The sequence below is a fragment of the Stegostoma tigrinum genome, chromosome 5 (assembly GCF_030684315.1).
Source record: "Stegostoma tigrinum isolate sSteTig4 chromosome 5, sSteTig4.hap1, whole genome shotgun sequence".
NCBI lineage: Eukaryota > Metazoa > Chordata > Chondrichthyes > Orectolobiformes > Stegostomatidae > Stegostoma > Stegostoma tigrinum.
In genome coordinates this window covers 21,440,188-21,456,695 of record NC_081358.1, presented here as the reverse complement: position 1 = coordinate 21,456,695, position 16,508 = coordinate 21,440,188, and the positions used below count along the sequence as shown (strand labels likewise).

Sequence of the window (16,508 nt, the reverse complement as noted above, 5' to 3'; positions counted from 1 at the left end):
ACAGAAAGCTGTTGGGGCAAGTTCATTAGATATAGTCAAGGGAGAGCTGGACGTGGCCCTTGAAGCTAAAGGGATCAAGGGGTATGGGGAGAGGGTAGGAATGCTTTACTGAAATTGCATGACCAGCCATGATCACACTGCGTGGTGGTGCAGGCTTAAAGGGCTCAATGGCCCACTTTTCTATTTTCTATAATTTTCTATTCCCTCTCCAAAGATACTGTCAAACCTGCTGAGTGTGTCCAGCATTCTGTTTCATTTTCAGATTTCCTGCATGCACAATATTTTGCTTTCTTTTTGATATGTTAAGTGTTTCAAGAACCCAGGCTTGCAGTTCATAAAATGGTATGAAACCCGAGCAAGTGCTGCAACAGAACAAGTCAGGGAGAGGGGTAAAAAGGGAAGAAGCTAATTTATTTTGGGAAACTTGGTTAGCATAGATAGGTCCGATAGGTCGGTTTCTGCGCTGTATGACTCTATAGGCAGCAAACACATTCGTGATAACGAAGTGTGGAGCTGGGTGAACACAGCAGGCCAAGCAGCATCTTAGGAGCACAAAAGCTGACGTTTCGGGCCTAGACCCTTCATCAGAAAAAAAGTTCCCACTATCTCTCAAACACATTCACGCCTCCTTTTGGCTCCAAAGTTGGGGGCTGTTGTGATTCAATGCAGTTTTCGAATGACCAGCACCACTTAGATTGCTGAGAGTTCATTCTGCTTGAATGTGTATTCTTGTTGTGCAGTACTGAGGGATTGCCAAATCATACACCAGATAATGTGTAAACAATTAAGTACACCAGTCATATTCATTCACCAACTGTGTTTTAAATACACTCAAAAAAAAATAAGTGCACCACAATAAATCTTGTATGGAATTTCAGCAGCCATACATACAACAGATGAGTATTAGGAGGCAGCAATCTGCATACCACTGACCTACTTAAAACTGAGTTGTTGACAACAAAAACGCCTAAACTGATTGCATTATTAGATCCGCATGGCAATTAAGGATGACAAAAGGTCATTGATTGATTTTAATTCATCCTTCCAAAGTGACCGTAACATCCCAGCACTGTAGCATTTAATTTTACGCCAACAAGTACAAATTGGTTAAGCTACAGCAAAAGATTTTTATTAATTAATCAGTTACTTTGAATAAGTTGCACACACTATTGTGACTTGCTCAAACTAGTAATTCGCTCAATTTAATGGAACAAAGGAATTACTGTCCAAAATGAATGAATCTGTCACTTGATTTGTGTGATTACTCAACAATAAATCATCCTTCTGTAGGGTACTTCAAATTAATGTTAAAAGTCAATGTACATTATATCATGTTTTATATCACATATTTCTTACAGATTCCATGTGCAACAAAAGCTTTTCAAACAATGTGCGGACATCACTAACACTTAAAGCAATATTACAGAGTTCACTTCATTTTAGCAAGTTGAACAGTTCCAGTAGATTGGACCATGGTTTCAGGTTGCATTGTGGCACTGCCATTTACAAATAGAAAACAAAGATAGCAACATGCAGCAGCTTACCCAGAGAAGTGAGATGAGGCCTTATTGAAACATAGAAGATTCTCGGGGCCTTCACAGGATAGACGAGGAAAGGTTGCTTCCTGCTTATGGAAGTGTATTGGACCAGAAGCATAATCACAGAGTATGGAGCTCCTCATTTAAGTCAGAGGGAAGTAGGATTTTTTTTTCTCGGAAGGTACTGAATTCATAGAATTCTTTACCATAGAGGGCCGTCATGGTTGGATCATGAGGTCTATGGGGTCAGTGAGGTGGAGAAAAACCAATTCTTCATCTGTAAAGGAATCAAGGATAGTGGGGATAAGGCTGGAAAATTGAGTTGGGGTTTATTAGATCAGTCATGATCTCATTGAATGTGGGAGAACACTTGATGAGCCCAATGGCCTGCTTCCGCTCCTGTGGTTTTAATAAAAACAAATATCTCATAAATCTTCTTTACAGATCCACAAAAGAGCTAGTTTTCTGGTGTTGACAGGGTGACTTCAGATTCAGACAAGAACAGAAGAACCAGGAGCAATAACTGGCCATTCAACCTCTCAAGGCTGCTCTGCCATTTGGCACAGTCATGGTTAATCTCAACTGAGCCTCAACTTCACTTTTCTGTCCCGTCCCATAACCCTTTAAAGCAATTCTAATTAAAGGAGGCACAAGGAGAAACAGCCACTCTCTGTCCACTTTGCCAATTCTCTTCAGCATCTCATATACCTCAAGTAAATCACCTCTCATTCCTCTAAACTCTAGCAAGTAGACATTTAAACTGTTCAATCTCTCCTCATAAGACGTGCCTTTCATCTCTGAAATTAATGTAGTCAATCTTCTCTGAACTGCCTGCAACACAATTACATTCTTCCTCAAGTAAGTGGATCAAAACTGAACAGTGCACCAGCTGCAGTTCCACCAACGCCTTGTTCAGTTGCAGTAACACTTCCCTGCTTTTATACTCCACTCCTTTAGCAATAAATGCCATAATTCCTTTTACCCTCCTCATTACCTGCTCTCCCTGCATAATCGCTTTCTGTAACACATGCATGAGGAACCCCAATCCCTTTGCACTGAAGTATCTTGAAGTTTCTCTCCAAATAGATAGCTGGAGTCACAGAAGCAGGCCCTTCGGCTCACCATGTCTATGCGAACAACAAACATTAAACCACACTAATCCTATTTACCCCTCACTCAGTCTATAGCCAACCATGTTCTGACATTTTAAGTGCTTGTCCAGATGCTTTTTAAGTGTTGAGAGAGTACTTGCCTCTACCTCTCGCTGGCAGCACGTTTCAGATATGTACCACCTTCTGGGTGAATTTTTTTCCCCCAAGATCTCCTCTAAACCACTTGCTCCTCACCTCAAACTTATGGCCTTCTGATCTTAACTAAATCTGCTTTGAAGAAGAGATTCTCACAATTTACTCTATGTCTCTCATAATTTTGTATACGTCAACAGATTTCCCCCTCAGCCTCCTCTCCTCCAGGGAAAACAAACACAGTCTCTCCTCATAACTGAGACTTTACATCCCAGGCAACAGCCTTATGAATCTCCTCTGGCCTGTCTCCAGTGAAATCATGTCTTTCCAATAGCGTAGTGACCAGACCAGAACTGCACACAGAGTTCCATCTGTGACCTAACCAATGCTTGATAAAGTTATAACAGGAATTCTTCGCTCCTCCTACATTCTATGTCCCAACTAATGAGGGTAACCATCCTCTATGCCTTCTTTACCACCCTGTCTACCTACCTGTTCAGCCACCTTCAAGGATGTATGCACTTGTACACCAAGGTCCCTCTGTTGCTCAGTAATCCCTAATGACCTGCCATTCATTCTGCATCTCCTTCCCAAAGGAAATCCTTCCCTTTGACCTCCCAAAATGCATTATTTCACACTTATTGGGATTAACTTCCATCTGCCATTGCTCTGCCCAATTTACCAGCTGATCGAGATCAGACTGTAGCCTGAGACCATCCTCTTCACTATCAACAATATCCCCAATTTTCATGTTGTTGCAAACTTACTAATTATACTTTCTACACTCACATCCAAGTCATTAATGTATATAGCAAACAACAAGGGTCCCAGCACTGGGCCCTGTGGTTCTGCTGCTTACAGGTTTCCAATTACAAAATACCATCACCCTGTGCCTCTTGTTTAAAATCTAAAAAGGTTGTTGGCTGAGCAAAAAGTGTCAAAGGTAATTGAGTGATCAGAGTTTAACTAACATAAAACTGAGAACTAATAAACCTTACAGAAGAAATTATTTTTGACAGCAGATGGGATTATATGGTGGTACAGTGGCTCAGTGCTTAGCACTGCTGCCTCACTGCAGCAGGGTCCCAGGTTTGATTCCACCCTCAGGTGACTGTCTGTGTAGAGCTTGCATGTTGTCTCTGCATTTGCATGGGTTTCCTCTGGGTGCTCTGGTTTTCTCTCACAGTCCAAAGATGTGCTGGTTAGGCGGACTGGCCTTGCTAAATTGCCCCTAGTGTTCAGGCCAGGAGGTTAGCTGCAGAAAATGTAGTGTTATTTAGATGGAATGGGATACTTTTTGGAGGGCTGATGCAGACTTGATGGGCCAAATGGCCTTTTTCAGCACTGTAGGGATTCTATAGGCCCAAGACATGGGATAGGCAGATTATGATTGAAAATGGTGATTAAACTTGGAAAGAAGGAGATAGAGAGCCGCTACACTAACCGACTCTATTGTACAGACTATGAAAGCTGTAACTTTATCATTTTTATAGGAAGCACTACAGAATGAAAGACCGCAGACAGGCAGCAGCTGAGCGACTCAACAGTGGCAGCAGCGATGTGATTGTTAGAAGCCTGAACTGGGAGTGAGAAATTTGGGAGTGCATCGAAAGCTTGTTCCTTTTCAAAAGTGTAGGAGATGGTCAGTTGCTCGGAAGTAGTTTAGGATCTGTGGAATATAACAGAACAAAACTGGTTCTAATAACACAGAGGCCCTTCTATTCACACATACAGCGATTTGTGAAATGCAGTTATAAATAGAACACAATATAAGTTTATCAGTCTAAATCTCTGAATTCAGGATTTCATTCCTTTAGTTTGTTTACAAATAGCCTTGATTAGCATTCTTCAACGTTAGTCAGGTTTTGGCTGCAACCAGAAAGCCTGGAAACCATCAGAGCTTCAAATCTATGACAAAAATGTTTGTGATGCTGTATTCAAATCACTCTTGGGGTGTGATCCAATCAAGAGAATTTTTTGGATTAAGGTTCTCTTTTCCTCGTAGGAAGCCTCCATTTTGTTCCACATCAGGCTTCCAATCATTCAAATTTTGAGTTTTGATTACCCCTCCTGGAGCATTATTCAGAAGAAAATCATTAAGTTCCACTTAATGCTGTTGACTAGATACGTCACTGCCCCCATTAACATGCTGCATTTCTGAATGTGTGTTACTGCTGACTGCCAGCAGCTATTGTCATGTTCATTTTAAAGACAATAACATGTAACGCAGGATTCATCTGTGTGATGTTAAATCTAACATTTAACAGATTCAACACTTCAGTTGAGCTGCTGAGACAGGATGCATTTTTAGAGGTGATGAGATGGCAAAATGAGGTCACATCTGCCTTTACAGGTGATTTCATTGCACAGGGGAATTATGCCTAACCATTATCACTAAAAAAATCAAATCATTATCCTGCTGTTTCCTGGAGCTTGCTGTGTGCAAACTTGCAATCATATTTTCTACACTGCAACAGTGTCTATACTTTAAAAATACTCCACTGGTTGCATTGTTATGGTTTTTAAGTGGCTAGGGCTTCCTGTGGTTGTAAGAGGTGCTTTTCAAAAAAAAATTCACACCTCTGTCGCTGCACTTTTGCAACGTGTTTCCATTTTCAAACTCTCGACATAGTGTACTTGAGTTGGCAACGGCAGCATGTTTCATGACAGTTAATGCACATTCTATGTGAAAGAAACTCAAAATACATTACATCATTATTTGCATATGAGGTACTTATGTTTTTCATAAACCTAGAATATTTTGTAAGGAGATTTAAAGATTCAGTGAAAGCTTATTTATGACCTTTAAAACTGTCAGTAAAATTTGAACATACTCTAGCTGTGCTTTACCTACTGGACAAGTACTTTAAATTGGCCAAAAACAACAGATTTTAATAGTCTATTAAACTGTACACACAAACATCTTTCCACACTGTTAGCGAGAAGATCTCCTGCCCCCCAGTGTTTGTACATGGAATCACACTACTTGTTTTGTCACAGAACATGGAACAGAGAACAGTACAGTACAGGCCCTTCGGCTCACGATGTTGTGCAGACCGATTAAACCAATAAAATCAATCTGCCCTGCATATCCAACATTTTACCATTCTCCATGTGCCTATGCAAGAGTCACTTATAAGTCTCTAAAGTATCTGACTCCACTTCCCACTGCCAGCAGCACATTCCATATGCCCACCACTCCCTATGTAAAGAACCTAGCTCTGACATCTCCCCTATACCTTCCTCCAATCACCTTAAAATTATGCCCCCTTGTAATAGTCAGTTCCACCCTGGGAAAAAGTCTCAGGCTATCCGCTCTATCTAGGGCTCTCATCATCTTGTACACCTCTATCATGTCACTTCTCATCCTTCTTCACTCCAATGAAAAAAGACCCTAGCTCCCTCAATCTTTGTTTTTATTCATTCAAGGAATGAGGGCGTTGTTGACTAAGCAACATTTATTGCCCTTCCCTAATTGCCCACAGGGCAGGTTAAGTGTCAACCACATTGCTGTGGATCTGGAGTCACATGTAGGCCAGACCAGGTAAGCGTGGTAGTTTCCTTCCCTAAAGGACATTAGTGAACCAGATGGGTTTTTCTGAAAATTGACAATGAATTCACGGTCATGATTAGATTGTTAATTCCAGATATTTCTTGAAATCAAATTCCACAACCTACTGTGATGGGATTCAAACCCGGATCATCAGAACATTATCTGGGTCTCTGGATTAACAGTCCAGTGATAATACCACGAGGCCATTGCCTTTCCTCATAAGACCTGCCCTCCATTCCAGGCAGCTTCCTGGTAAATCTCCTCTGCACCTTCTCTAAAGCTTCCACATCTTTCCTATAATGAGGTGACCATAACTGAACACAATATTCCAAGTGTGGTCTAACCAGAGTTTTATAGAGCTGCAGCATAACCTCATGGCTCTTAAACTCAACTCCGCTGCCAATGAAAGCCAACGCATCGTACAGCTTCTTTACAACTCTATCAACTTGGGTAACAACTTTGAGGGATCAAAGGACGTGGACCCCAAGATCCCTCTGTTCCTCCACACTGCCATGAATCCTGCTATTAACTTTGTATTCTGCATTCAAATTCTACCTTCCAAAATGAATCACTTCACACTTTTCTGGGGTGAATTCCAACTGCCACTTCTTTGCCCAGCTCTGCATCCTGTCAACGTCCCTTTGCAACCTACAACAGCCCTCCACGCATCCACAACTCTACCAACTTTCATGTCAACGGCAGAGTCATAACACATGAAACCCTCCAGCCAACCAGTCCATGTTCCCAATTAAACTAGTCCCACCTGCCTGTGCTTGGCCTATATCCCCCCCAAACCTTTCCCATTCGTGCACTTATTGAAATGTCTTTTAAACGTTGTAACTGTATTTGCATCCACCACTTTCTCTGGCAGTTCATTCCACATATAAATCACTCTCTGTGTAAAAAAAAGTTTGCACCTCATGTCCTTTTTAAATCTTTCTTCTCTCACCTTAAAAAAGTATGCCTCCTAGTTTTGAAATTCCCCATCCTGGGGAAAAGATGCCTTACATTCACCTTATTTATTGCCTGTCATGATTTTGTAAAACTCAATAAGATCACCTGTCAACCTCCACTGCTCCAATGAAAATAAACCCAGCCTTTCCAGTCTATTTTTATATCTCAACCCCTCCATTCCCAGCAAATTGTCCCACGAGTGGAAACAGCAACAAATTAGCCAAAAATCTCAGGACTTGCTAAGAATTACTAACAGTATAAGAGGGAAGTCACAAGTGCCATTGCTGACAAGCATTAGACTCTAAACATGAAAGCTGATATTCTCTGCAAGATTAAAAAAAAGGAAAAGATGTCTCAAAAAGATTTGAAGAAACAGGAAAAATCCTAGGACCACTAAACAAAAATGATGTGGAAAACTGATCAGTCAAAACCTACATTGGGGAAACCAAGCGGAGGCTTGGGGACCGCTTTGCAGAACACCTCCTCTCGGTTCGCAATAAACACCTGCACCTCCCAGTCGCAAACCATTTCTACTCCCCCTCCCATTCTTTAGATGACATGTCCATCATGGGCCTCGTGCAGTGCCACAATGATGCCACCCGAAGGCTGCAGGAACAGCAACTCATATTTCGCTTGGGAACCCTGCAGCCCAATGTTATCAATGTGGACTTCACAAGCTTCAAAATCTCCCCTTCCCCCACCGCATCCCAAAACCAGCCCAGTTCATCCCCTCCCCCGACTGCACCACACAACCTGCCCAGCTCATCCACTCCACCCGCTGCATCCCAAAACCAGCCCAGCCTGTCTCTGCCTCCCTTACCTGTTCTTCTTCTCACCCATCCCTTCCTCTCACCCCAAGCCGCACCTCCGTTTCCAACCTACTAACCTCATTCCCACCTCCTTGACCTGTCTGTCTTACCTGGACTGACCTATCCCCTCCCTACCTCCCCACCTATACTCTCCTCTCTAACTATCTTCTTCGGTCCGCCTCCCCCTCTCTCCCTATTTATTCCAGAACCCTCACCCCATCCCCTCTCTGATGAAGGGTCTAGGCCCGAAACGTCACCTTTTGTGCTCCTGAGATGCTGCTTGGCCTGCTGTGTTCATCCAGCTTCACACTTTGTTATCTTGGATTCTCCAGCATCTGCAGTTCCCGTTATCACAGTCAAAACCAGTTCATTTATTGTGACACGTACAGCATCCTCAAGTTCTCAAATCGTTGGTTTATTTTCCCTTCTTTATCCTACCCATGCCACATGGCAACTGTTCTTTTTCCATTTTCTTTAATGAGCATACACCTTTAAAAGTCCCGCTCCCGAACACAAACTTCCTGAGTGGAATTTCACCTGCTGGTCAATTAATCCCCTAAGGCATTGATTAGCCAAAGTTGTTCTTGTGGCCTTGAACTACAGATTGACAATCAGAATGTAATGTACCAATGATAATGGGAACTGCAGATGCTGGAGAATCCAAGATAACAAAGTGTGAAGCTGGATGAACACAGCAGGCCAAGCAGCATCTCAGGAGCACAAAAGCTGACGTTTCGGGCCAAGACCCTAGAGCCTCTGATGAAGGGTCTAGGCCGAAAACGTCAGTTTTTGTGCTCCTGAGATGCTGCTTGGCCTGCTGTGTTCATCCAGCTTCACACTTTGTTATCTTGTAATTTACCAACGTTATTATCTGTTGCAGTCTGAAAATAAAAGGTCTTTCAAAATCAAAAGGTTAGCTGTCACAGATACACACTACAGAAAGAAAAAACCACGTGGCATACAGTGTTAATGCCTCATTTAACATTTTTTCATTCCAGACATAATCAGAGACTTTCATCTGTAAACACCTGATGAAGAAGCAGTTCTCCGAAAGCTTGTGATTTCAAATAAACCTGTTGGATTATAACCTGCCCTCTCAACTTGGTCCACTCCAACACTGGCACCTCCACATCATCACTGCCAGAAAAACAGATCAATCAGTCAATGCAGTTTGTGGATTCTTCCTGCTTGTCATAAGTCTGTCAGACTGGTTTTCCATCAAGCCAACATAATTGTGTGTGCAGTGTAGAGATTCTCCTAGAGTTATGAGTACTTTATTGTCACTACTCAATGACCATTGCCCATTCAAAGAAAATTCAGAACTGCTCAACAAGTTCTGGCTTTGCCAGAAAATTTTTTAAAAAATCATTCAATACAACAAAGCTGATGCATGGGAGGCGATGGCCCAGTGGTACCTTCGCTGGACTGTAATCCAGAGACTCAGGTACGGTTTTGGAGACCCAGGTTCTATTCCCACTGTGGCACATGGTGGAATTTGAATTCAATTTTTAAAAATCTGGAAGAATGAGACTGATGGTGACCATGAATCCATTGTCAATTGCTGGATAAACCCATCTGGTTCACTCATGCTCTTTAGGGAAGCAAATCTGCCGTCCTTACCTGGTTTGGTCTATATGTGACCCCAGACCCACAGCAATATGGTTGACTCTTAAATGCCCTCTGGGCAATTAGGGATGGGCAATAAATGTGGCCTAGCCAGTGACACCCACATTCTGTGAATGAATAAAAAAAGCTTGGTCTAGTGCAATGTTTACACATGTGATTTGCAACGAAAATTACTAACCTTCCTATTCATTAATCAGCAACAAAACATAACATACATTTCAAGTGAGCACTAACACACCTACCTTTTTAACATACCTTAGCTCAGAATTAGTTTGATGACTTCAATGATACAAATGGCAGTGGCTGCAAAATACATCTTTATTAAGACTGTCCTTGTGTACTGTAACGTTACAGTATAAGTAGCAGTCATAAGCATCATTTTTGATAAGCAGTGCACTTTAAACAATAACAAATGAAGGCTGAGCAAGACTTTACATCAAAAACAGAAATTGCAGGAAAAACTCAGCAGGTCTGACAATATCTGCGAAGTTTTAAGTCCAGTGACCCTTCTTCTAAAGTTGGAATACCTTCACCACCTGCTATCGCCTGTCATCTTCGTAGCAATGCTGCTGTTTCCACTGTCATTCTCCCCCCATCTCAAATCATTGTTTTCAAGTTGGTTTTGACTTGACTAACCCATGTCTTTCCCAAACAGAAGTTTATTTTGTCCTTGATTATGGTTTCCAATAACTAATGCAAGGTTAAGTGCCTATAATTTACGGGTTTATCCCAATCTCCTCTGTTATAAAAAAGTTAACAAATCTTCAGTCTTCCATCGCTCCTCCAATAATGAATGAGGATGGAAGTTTTTTTTCAAAAATAAACGTGAATTCACAGTATCATTCATTTAGATATTTTGAATCAACTCAATCAGGTGTGTTACGAAGACCGTTGGAGCAGGTGGGACTTGAGCCCAGACCTTCAGGACCACAGTTAGAGACACTATCACTGCACTACAAGACAATTCTAAGGCCAGCATTTATTCTTTACCCCGATAATGAAGCCAATTATGGGGTAATTTCAGAGTCTAGTTAAAAGTCAACCATATTGCTGTGATTTGGGAGTCACAAATAAGCCACAGCAGGAAGCAGGCAGCTGACAGCTGACTTTCCCAAGGACTTTGATCAAATAGGTTTGATGGAAATCTAGTATTTTCATGGATACTATTTCTTTTAACAGTTTATTACAGAATTATTAATTAATTAGCTGAATCAAAATCCTACACCTGCAGTGCTGGATTTGACCCGTTGAATTAGGATCATCAATATGCTGGATTACTCAACAAGCAACATAACAAATATATTACGGAAATAACTCCACAGAGACTGGTATTCCACTATCAAGTCACCCTTTATTTACTAGTGGAGAGTCCTTGACACTGATCAGCTCCCTCAGCACCAGCTCTCTCACTGAATAGGGTGTCGGACTCTCCTGTTCTTATCTTTCTGCTAGGGCTCCTTGATTGGACTAGATTAACAGCCCCAATTTGGGAACTCATATTCTATGACCTCATTACAATCACTACAGTTATCACACACCCAATTACAGGGCGACCAATGGGTTCTGCTTTTTTCGCCTTTGCATGCGTCAGCAAACTGGGATGCATTTCATCTAGACCAGGTGTCTTATCAACAATCAGTCATACTAACTGTTGTGTGAACAATCCTCACTGCTGGCCACCATGGCGTAGGGTCCTTCTGTATCCATGTGGCAGGTTTACTGCCGCCATCCTCTTTCACATGGGGACCTGCAAGGCATGCTTGGTCTGATGTTCTATTGGAAAAACTTCTTCTACTCTAACAAGGGGCTCTTTATCAAGATGTGGTTCATTGCAAGGTAGGAACTAAGTAAATGGGATAACAAGGTGTAGAGCTGGATGGACACAGCAGGCCAAGTAGCAGAAGTGCAGGAAAGATGACATTTTGAGCCTACACCCTTCTTCAGGAAATGATGGACATTGTTATAGGGACAAAAGAACAATCTAGACAGTAGCTCTTACTTCTTTGAGATACAAGTCCAAATGACATCATAATAAAGAGATAATGGGAACTGCAGATGCTGGAGATTCCAAGATAATAAAATGTGAGGCTGGATGAACACAGCAGGCCAAGCAGCATCTCAGGAGCACAAAAGCTGACGTTTCGGGCCTAGACCCTTCATCAGAGGTGACCCTCTGATGAAGGGTCTAGGCCCGAAACGTCAGCTTTTGTGCTCCTGAGATGCTGCTTGGCCTGCTGTGTTCATCCAGCCTCACATTTTATTATCTTGACATCATAATAAATACAGCTTAAGCCACTCCTCAGTATTAACCCTGCAGAGCCTTGTACAATACTAACCCTTTCAGTGCGTCTTTTCTACCGCAATGACTATAACTTTCCTTGCCTCAATATTAACTTTATATCACCTGCTTCTTTTCTGAAGACGGGCGCAAAATATTAATTTAAACAAAGTTGTCTGGTTCTACCTTGAATTTTCTTTAGATCATTAATAAACGTAACCCTTTCCTTACGTAACTGCTTACACTGTCTGGATTTATAAAACATTTCAAGATTCATTTTAACATTGCCTGCTTTAAAAACTTTAGACAGCTTGCTGATGAGATGTGTACAAGAATATTACAAAGCTTAAACAGAACAATTGTTGCAAATTCTACACATAAATTGACATAATGGCAAAAAAAGTTACAGAAATTGCTAAAATTGAAACAGAAGAGATTGTAAGATAACAAAGTGTGGAGCTGGATGGACACAGCAGGCCAAGCAGCATCTCAGGAGCACAAAAGCTGACGTTTCGAGCCTAGACCCTTCATCAGAGAGGGGGATGGGGTGACGGTTCTGGAATAAATAGGGACTGAGGGGGAGGCAGACCGAAGATGGAGAGTAAAGAAGATAGGTAGAGAGGAGAGTATAGGTGGGGAGGTAGGGAGGGGATAGATCAGTCCAGGGAAGACGGACAGGTCAAGGATGTGGGATGAGGTTAGTAGGTAGGAAATGGAGGTGCGGCTTGAGGTGGGAGGAAGGGATGGGTGAGAGGAAGAACAGGTTAGGGAGGCAGAGACAGGTTGGACTGGTTTTGGGATGCAGTGGGTGGAGGGGAAGAGCTGGGCTGGTTGTGTGGTGCAGTGGGGGGAGGGGATGAACTGGGCTGGTTTAGGGATGCGGTGGGGGGAAGGGGAGATTTTGAAGCTGGTGAAGTCCACGATGATACCATTGGGCTGCAGAGTTCCCAAGCGGAATATGAGTTGCTGCTCCTGCAACCTTCGGGTGGCATCATTGTGGCACTGCAGGAGGCCCATGATGGACATGTCATCTGAAGAATGGGAGGGGGAGTGGAAATGTTTCGCGACTGGGAGGTGCAGTTGTTTATTGCGAACCGAGCAGAGCTGTTCTGCAAAGCGGTCCCCAAGCCTCCGCTTGGTTTCCCCAATGTAGAGGAGGCCACACCGGGTACAATGGATGCAGTATACCACATTGGCAGATGTGCAGGTGAACCTCTGCTTAATGTGGAAAGTCATCTTGGGGCCTGGGATAGGTGTGAGCGAGGTGGTGTGGGGGCAAATGTAGCACTTCCTGTGGTTGCAGGGGAAGGTGCCGGGTGTGGTGGGGTTGGAGGGCAGTGTGGAGTGAACAAGGGAGTCACGGAGAGAGTGGTCTCTCCGGAAAGCAGACAAGGCATTTGATAAGGTTCCCCATGGTAGGCTCATTCAGAAGGTCAGGAGGAATGGGATACAGGGGAACTTAGCTGCTTGGATACAGAATTGGCTGGCCAACAGAAGACAGCGAGTGGTAGTAGAAGGAAAATATTCTGCCTGGAAGTCAGTGGTGAGTGGAGTTCCACAGGGCTCTGTCCTTGGGCCTCTACTGTTTGTAATTTTTATTAATGACTTGGACGAGGGAATTGAAGGATGGGTCAGCAAGTTTGCAGACGACACAAAGGTCGGACGTGTCGTTGACAGTGTAGAGGGCTGTTGTAGGCTGCAGCGGGACATTGACAGGATGCAGAGATGGGCTGAGAGGTGGCAGATGGAGTTCAACCTGGATAAATGCGAGGTGATGCATTTTGGAAGGTCGAATTTGAAAGCTGAGTACAGGATTAAGGATAGGATTCTTGGCAGCGTGGAGGAACAGAGGGATCTTGGTGTGCAGATACACAGATCCCTTAAAATGGCCACCCAAGTGGACAGGGTTGTTAAGAAAGCATATGGTGTTTTGGCTTTCATTAACAGGGGGATTGAGTTTAAGAGCCGTGAGATCTTGTTGCAGCTCTATAAAACTTTGGTTAGACCGCACTTGGAATACTGCGTCCAGTTCTGGGCGCCCTATTATAGGAAAGATGTGGATGCTTTGGAGAGGGTTCAGAGGAGGTTTACCAGGATGCTGCCTGGACTGGAGGGCTTATCTTATGAAGAGAGGTTGACTGAGCTCGGTCTCTTTTCATTGGAGAAAAGGAGGAGGAGAGGGGACCTAATTGAGGTATACAAGATAATGAGAGGCATAGATAGAGTTGATAGCCAGAGACTATTTCCCAGGGCAGAAATGGCTAGCACGAGGGGTCATAGTTTTAAGCTGGTTGGTGGAAAGTATAGAGGGGATGTCAGAGGCAGGTTCTTTACGCAGAGAGTTGTGAGAGCATGGAATGCGTTGCCAGCAGCAGTTGTGGAAGCAAGGTCATTGGGGTCATTTAAGAGACTGCTGGACATGCATATGGTCACAGAAATTTGAGGGTGCTTACATGAGGATCAATGGTCGGCACAACATTGTGGGCTGAAGGGCCTGTTCTGTGCTGTACTGTTCTATGTTCTATGTTCCAAGTTCTAAGGGTGGGGACGGAAAAATGTCTTGGGTGATGGGGTCGGATTGTAGATGGCGGAAGTGTCGGAGGACGATGTGTTGTATCCGGAGGTTGGTGGGGTGGTGTGTGAGAATGAGGGGGATCCTCTTAGGGCGGTTGTGGCGGGGACGGGGTGTGAGGGGTGTGTTGCGGGAAATGCGGGAGACGCAGTCAAGGGCGTTCTCGACCACTGCGGGGGCAAACAAAGAGATTGTGATTGTTTGTAGATAAAGTGTGCCAGGTCACACTGAATGAAGATAAATGAATTAAATTGAATGCTTAATTATATTAAAATAAAACAAAGAACTGCAATTCTGGAGATCTTCATCAACCACAAAAATTGCTAGAGAGATATTCACCATCTGAATAAATGTTGCCAGAGTTGAAGTGTTAGTTCTGGTCTCTTCCCACAGATGCTACCAGGTCTGCTGAGTTACTCCAGTAATTTCTGTCTTTGCAGAATTTATCTTGTTAGCTCAATTGAATATAATTCAGAAAATAGCATACCAAAACTGCTCAACACACAGATGAGAATTTGTCTTCAACTTGTTTTTCAGAAGTGATCTTTAAGAAATAAGGGGAACATTCAAGCATGGAGAGTGGCCCACGGTATTAATGGATTGGGATTAGAGTTCTTTTGTTTTGAAGGCTGGTGACTAAGATTCAACTAGCTGATGTGAAGAGTGAATTGTGGTTTTATTTGTGCTGTGGAAAATTTGATCCATGGCCACACTTGAAAGTATTCATCTGGGGTGGGCAAGAGAATTAAATTGCTCTATATACTGCTGCCACTAGATGGAGCCAATATAGCTTTTAAAAAGACATGCTAAAATTTTAATCAGAAGTTTTAATTGTCATCGTCATACAGCATAGAAACAGCCCTTCTGCCCACCATGTCTTGCCCACCAACAAGCACCAAACTACACCAATCCTGTTTCCCTGCACTGGATCCATAACCTACAATGCACTGTCATTTTAAACACAGCTGCATAGGGAAAAGATTATCATTATCACTTTGCCTATGCCTCTCATAGTTTTGCATACCTCAGTCAGATCCTCACCTCAGCCTTCTCTGCTCCAGGGAAAACAAAAGCCAGTCTATACTCTCTCCTCATAACTGAGACTTTTTATCCCAGGCAACATTCTGGTGAATCTCCTCCCTCTCTCCAGTGCAATCACATCCATCTTCTTGTACGGCGACCAGAACCGCGCACAGTATTACACCTGCGGTTCAAAAGCTGTTTTATAAAGCCATTACGAAACTTCCTTGCTCCTCCTATATTCTGTGCCTCAGCTAATGAAAGCATACATCCTATTGGTCCTCTTCACCAAATTGTCTACTGGTATCGACACCTTCAGGGACCTATGGACTTGTACACCCAAGATCCATTTGTTCCTCCGTATGTCCTAGGGACCTATCCAATCATTGTGTATAACCCTCCCAAAATGCATCAGCTTGCATTTGTCAGGATTAAATTCCATCTGCCATTGCCCTTTACCAGAGTGCAGCCTGAGGCTATTATCCTCACTGCAAACATTATCCCCCATTTCCATGCTATCTGCAAACTTCTTAATTATACCTTCTACATTCATATCCAAGGCGTTAATGTACATAATAAACAACAAGGGTCCCAGCACTGATCCACATGGTACCACCCTGGTCACAAGACTCCAATTACAAAAAAACAACACTCTACCATCACCCTTTGCCTCCTATTTACACATTACATCTGTGGAATACAAAGAATCGCCACAGTGTGGAAACAGGCCCTTCGGCCCATAAAGTCCACCCAGGCCCATCTTGTTATAACCCACCTAAGCTACATATCCCTGAACACTACGGGCAATTTAGCACGGCCAATCCACCTAGCCTGCACGTCTTTGGACTGTGGCAGGAAGCCGGAGAATACAGAGGAAACCTGTACAGACACAGGGAGAATGTGCAAACCCCACA

General features: G+C 43.1%; 1 protein-coding gene across 5 annotated transcripts in view; it reads right to left on the bottom strand.

Moving 5' to 3' along the window:
• The window catches only part of pag1 (phosphoprotein membrane anchor with glycosphingolipid microdomains 1), a 159,165-nt gene that overhangs the window by 57,824 nt on the left and 84,833 nt on the right, over positions 1-16,508 (bottom strand). The window contains exon 1 of one of the 5 annotated variants that reach the window (XM_048529730.2): positions 1,545-1,808. The exons of the other annotated variants lie outside the window; for them this stretch is intronic. The gene's annotated coding sequence lies outside the window, so the exon portion shown is untranslated. Of the gene's footprint in view, positions 1-1,544; positions 1,809-16,508 lie in introns of those variants that run through there. 5 annotated transcript variants of the gene reach the window in all.